The sequence below is a fragment of the Bombus affinis genome, unplaced genomic scaffold (genome assembly GCF_024516045.1).
Source record: "Bombus affinis isolate iyBomAffi1 unplaced genomic scaffold, iyBomAffi1.2 ctg00000774.1, whole genome shotgun sequence".
Lineage (NCBI taxonomy): Eukaryota > Metazoa > Arthropoda > Insecta > Hymenoptera > Apidae > Bombus > Bombus affinis.
This window is the reverse complement of record NW_026109348.1, coordinates 23,040-29,039: the sequence shown is the minus strand read 5'-3', so window position 1 is coordinate 29,039 and position 6,000 is coordinate 23,040. Positions and strand designations below refer to the sequence as shown.

Genomic DNA, 6,000 nt, shown 5'->3' with positions numbered 1-6,000 from the left:
AATTTAATTAATTAATAAGTTAGTCGATATACAGCCATTATTATTTCATGTGAAATATTACAACGTCAAAAACTTAACGTTCTTGTACGTACAGTATTAATCACAAATTGTAAGAATGTTTACTGATAAGCAAAATAGATAATATGGAAAACGCAGACCTATGGAAAGAGAATTCCTGACATTAGACAGGAATACGCGATTGCACGAAATATTTTATGGTATGTCTGACATGGAGAATATATGCGGCGAAGTACGAAAAATTCATCCTGAGATATGTATACGACCTACGCGGTACGGGACGTGTTATAAATGGTTTTCGCCACTCAGCCGTATTTGAATTTGTGAACACGATCGAACAAATGACGCGACAATTATTAATTGCCGTCTCTGCCTTAGTAACGATTCGCGTTGGAACGAGGTCGAATCGTTCCGATTCCACGCGCGATTAACAAATAATTACAGTGGACATCAATTACTTGGATGACCTTCGTCATTTCAGCTTAAAACGATTAATTTGATCAAACCAACCAATTATTTCAATTAATACAATCTGCACTTTAAATTCGCACGTCTTGTGTATACACACCGGGCCAGAGAAAAGTTTTCATTCGTTCGAGTAGAACCTTCGTAGTCCTTGAGGACGCGTGTCGCTTCTCGTGCACCTAAAGTTTCGCTCAAATTAACCGATTTATTTGAATTCGAGCGAGTGAAAACCTCTTTGTCACCGTGAGTTTGTTACTTAATTGATACTCTTAGATGCCCTTTGCTTTCAATCTCTTACATCCATTCTTAATTAGTCAAGTCGTTTGACTTTTGACAAGTATTTTGAAACCATTTTTACTAACACGAACCTACTTTTTTACTTGAGATTATCCGCTATTTTTATTCAAATGTATATGTACGTATAGTACACTTTTGAATTTTAAACGAACCTTCTATTATACCTATATCCTTTAAGTGCCGTTTTAAGTTTCAAGAGACTTTAACTCGGATAGCTCGACTTGGAGTTCTAACGTATACTGTAAAGCACACTTGCGAAGTAAAACAGCAAACACGATATAAAAACTTTTTGCCCATGTAAGAAATCGAATAACCTATTTCAACGGTGCTTTAATCTCATCGATGAAGCATCGATGCAACGAAGGAGCATCGTGATAGCCGCAATGCGGATCCGTTGAACAAAAATTTCCTGGTACGGTCGTTTTCGTAATGTTATTAACCGTTTTAGTGTCGGATGTTTCAAGACTCCGTATCGGTTTGTGCTGTGCAGCGCGATAGCGCTTCGTTTATTTATTTGCGAGTAGTACCGATCGACGCGATCGCGCTGCCCTTTCATCCTGTTTTTTTCATCGAAATATACCGTTCGACGTGCTCGCGCTTCATTTCATCGGTTATACTGGAAGCGTTACAACAAACACTCAAAAGTTTGCGAAATATTTATGCTCTGCGTTTCGTTTGTGTGATAACATTCTATAATGCAGGATTTGGTTTTCCGATTCAAGAGGTAATTTTTTATATTGGTTTTTTTTTTTATTTGGTTTATGATTATTTGAAAAACGAGTAATTACGAGAGGAAACTCTGATATGACTCGCGACGAGCACGCTTGAGCGCGTTGCGAATTAATGATCGTGACCATACATCGTGGCACAATTTACCACGGTACGCGAATAGAGTGATCACGCTGCGTGGCGTTAAAACGGTTAGCGTAACTGCGCGTACGATTGTCGAGTGACAAAGATATTGACGCTGGTAATCGTTTTCAGTGCATTTAGGAGGAAACTGTACTGATTTCGAAGGACGATCTGTCTTACATGGACAGATGTATGTGCCGGGACCTTGGATTTGCATACACTGCATATGTTACAATTCGAAGTCAACATCTTGCGGGCGTCTCCGCTGTTCAATTCCTGCGGTAAGTATATGCTCATTCTAAGAGCAACCAGCTTAACACAACCATGAGAAACTAAAGTACACCGTTAACGCTTGCATGCTGGTCGTTAAAACACATGCTGCGCGAATAGGGTACACAGCGATTCATTTAACTCGCCTTGAATTAGTTTTAGAAAGACAAACATGGACAGGGATAATTTTTGTCACGAGTCGTTTAATTTATTCGTTCATTAGAACGAATTAATTTACACCTGCTGAGATCGCGATTGATGCGACAAATTCGAAATCTTGTTCCATATAAATATTTTTAAACAAGCACGTCGTAAGCTTTGTATATTTTTTAATCGCAACGAAACTGTTCAGAGAAATGCTGAAATTATTAATTATAAAAGGAGATTTCTACGCATCGTTGTAAAAGTGTCAGGGAAAATATTCGTGAAACAGTTACGTTGTTACAAGTTCTACAAGAAGAAATATCGAAAATCACGTTCCACTTATTCAGTTGCACGTGTAAAAGGTATCTTGCGTTCGCGCAAAAAATCTCTGAAGGATACATGCTTTATAATAATTGGAGTGTCGAAGTTGTTACACGGATCGGCGTACACGTACCTTTTAATGAAACTAGGTTACTCATTCGTTATTCGTTCCTAATTTTCAGCTTCACGATTTTTACGCAATAAAATTTTATACACCTGTTCGGTTTATAAATGATTCAATTCAAATTTAACAGAATTAAAGTTGAAATAATCATTTGTACTTCATTAAAAGGTTCTTTCAGCATCTCGTTTCAATATTTTTATTGGTAATATTTTGTTGATCGTTATATTTAAATGGAGTTTTTCAAAGGAGAGACATTTTAAGGTAGGAAATGGACATACATTTATAATAAGAATTCAGAAGAAAGAATATTTCATACAGAAAGAAATATTCCGTATGTATAAATAACTACGCTATGAATTTTATATGTATCGGATATTCCTTCTGGTTAATGTATCTGATGTTTTTTCACGCGAGATAGCGTATATTTGCATCTATATGTCTCTTCGTTTCTCAGTAGTAAAACTTAGCATTCATGCGGCTGATAAGTAGTTACGCACTGACAACGAGAAACATAAAATGAGTAAGAAGCATGAGACATTCTATAGGAAAAATAAACTTGTTTTTATCTTTCATTGCATATTCGTCAGAATATTGTTAATAAATATTTAAGTTAAGATTTCAGTTGAAATAAATACATAGGATTAGACATTTATTTATATATATATCTATGAACGCATTTGACATAAAATTTTGATAACGACTAAAATTATATATTCTGATATTAAATTAATTTAATGAGAATAAAAAACTAATTTTTTTAAACAAGATTTTGTATAAAGTTATATTTATTAGGAAAAGTTCGTTCATCCCTTTATAATATGATAGGATTAGACTCATAGCTGTGTAAATCATTTCATGGAATAGTATATGTGTGCGTGTGTGTTCTAAGTTTTTACTATAAAAATGCTAAATGTACTAGGAGACGTTTTTAAAAATTCATACATTTTTCTTCATCAAACATATCAATCGTTATATTGAAAAGTTAATTATCTATTATTTGTTTCGAGCTGCACATTGATTGAGACATTCCTGTTGGTTATAATTGCGAATTTAACGCAACGAAGTTGTTTGAATCCCTTGCGAGCATGTAAATATATCGTCGAATTAATAGGTCAATTACTTGAGGTTGGAATTGAAAGAAAGAGAAAGGTGGAGGAGAAGTCTTGCGTTTGAATGCGGGACACTTTTAAAGCCCACAGTTCGCTGAAATTGCCAGAGAATTCAATTAAATGGCAAATTAAACCATTGAACTGAATCTGTTTCCAATCGCGAGCTTAGAAGTTCTATCCTTTGAATTTTTATATCAGTCAACTTTCTTTTTGTACGTACGGTAACGAATACAATTCATGAATTAATGAAGTATGTAATTGGATGAAAGTTCTTCTTCCTGGATTCAGTTTAGACTAAGAAAAATTATATAATAACGAAATTATCAACTTAAAATTGATAGAGTGTATAGTTTTTTTTCTTTTTTTTTTTTTTGCGTGAGGAGGGGAAAATGCTGTTACGCATACCCAGTGATCCGCATCACTGGGTTATGTGGGACTCGGGCGGATGTTGTTGCCATACCCACTAAAAACCCCTCCTCCTTTTTCCTTTGTTTTGAGGACAGACAACCCCGGTAAAACCTGTCGGCAGTCATCAGGGTTGTCCTTTCATGCCCCGTTGTATCTTCTTCGTCGGGCAGCTATTCTGTATATTCAGTATTGCTCTCGTCATCTTCTCAGCTAGTTCAGAATACTGGGCTGATCTCCTTCTGTGGTTCTTTGTTGTCTTGTATCTCTGCCTTCACTGCTCCGCGTAGTTGTTGTTGCTCTCGTTCTCCTCCTTGCCTCCTTCAAGGCCTTCGCTGTCACCCTCCTGTGAGACATGACGGTCTTGCGAAATTGCCTGAATTTATCCCAGCTCTCGTTCTTGGCGGTCACCGTGGCGATCAGATTGTCCACGTCTATCTTCTCGCCAAGAGCGTTCTCCAGCTCAATCCTTCTGTCCGTTCACCTCGGGCACGTGAAGAGGGCGTGCTCTGCATCGTCGTTAGGGTCTCCACAGTCGAGACAGTTGCTGTCGCTGCTCTTGCCAATCCTCTTTCTATAGACACCGAAACTCCTGTAGAGGTGGCCGTGTGTGCGTTATATATTTATTGGACGTGCGTGATAGCTGTGGTAGTTGGGCCTGGTCCGCTGTAATTGTCACTGGGGGCTGTAGATGTCGCTGCCGTCGTCCGACACTAGTTAGTGTCGAGTGCCGCCACACTCCCATGCCCGGTTAACAGCTGCATGCTGTGATGATCGATGTCCATCTTCTTTTTGGTAAATAGCAGCGCACTCGGTATTAATTTCCTTGCGCCTCCAGTTCCCCCTTCAGCTCGTTGCCGTCATCCGCGCCGATCTTGGTCTTATGGATCTTGTTCCACTCGTAAGTCTCTCCGAGCATCTTTATCTTTATGTAGATCGGGAGATTTCCGGTCAACACGCAAAGTGCCGCGTGGGAGACGGTACGATATGCCGTCGTTGTTATGCACAGGGCCGTTCGTTGTGCCCGTTTCAGCTTCTTCCTGTTCTTATCGGTATTCGCTAAGCTAATTCTTCTTTCTGAACCCATACTGCCTCCGATGGAACGGGTCCGTTCCGATGCATCTCTCGATGATCTTCTTAAAGCATTTTTCCTAGATCTTGCTCATGGCTGGGAGTATGCTTATCGGCCGGTACGCGTTAGGGAGACTGGGATCCTTTCCCGGCTTCCTTAGCAGTATTACTCTGGCCGTCTTCCAGCAGTCTGGTTCCAGCTTGCTTCCAGCTCCTGCTTCCAGCAGTCCAGGAGTCTTCCATCGACTCCTGCAGCCTTCTTGGTGTTCATTCTTCCGGCGGCATCGACGACATCGCCTTCGCCGATGACGACGCTGAAGCTGATGTCTCCTTCTTCTTCGGTCTCTGCCTCTTCGCGGCCCTCGTAATGGGAGGGTCCGTGTCCCATGGTGAATAGCCTCTGTAGGACTGCTTCCACCATGTCGATCGGCATGTCGTTGGTTGGTTTCTTGCTTTTGCATCTCTTCATGACTGTGCGATAGGGTTTGCCTTCTTGCTTTCCTGTATGGATGGAAACGCGTTCGAAAAGTAGAACGGAGTAATTAGCGATGCACGATCCCAGGCTGGTGAATATTTTTCCATCGGGAAAAGTCAGGTCGAGCGATACAAGATTTATATGCTCGTTATTTCAACGTCTGTTACGCGATAGAAAATGAACATAAATGAATAATAAATGTATTACAGCCATAAAGATTGCTTGATGTACGCCACCGTTTTTCCCCTATTTCTCCGATACAATTTTCCTTTTTTTTTCTTTGCCAAACACTTTACTAATCGGTACGTATTCGAATTATCCTCAATTATTCTCGGTTGTTTCCGTTTCCTTTGGATTTACATAAGTACTCGTTTGATGTACGTGCAGAGTGAGATAATAACTATTAACAGCTATAAAATAAGAAGCGAAAATACGTTGAAACTCGACTT

General features: G+C 39.4%; 1 long non-coding RNA gene across 1 annotated transcript; it reads left to right on the top strand.

Annotated features, from left to right (window-relative positions):
* Positions 1 to 1,552: 1,552 nt before the first annotated feature.
* On the top strand, positions 1,553 to 2,419 carry LOC126928268 (uncharacterized). The gene is made up of 2 exons (XR_007716487.1): positions 1,553 to 1,913; positions 2,023 to 2,419. It is a non-coding gene; the product is annotated as an uncharacterized LOC126928268 (long non-coding RNA).
* The last annotated feature ends 3,581 nt before the right edge of the window (positions 2,420 to 6,000 follow it).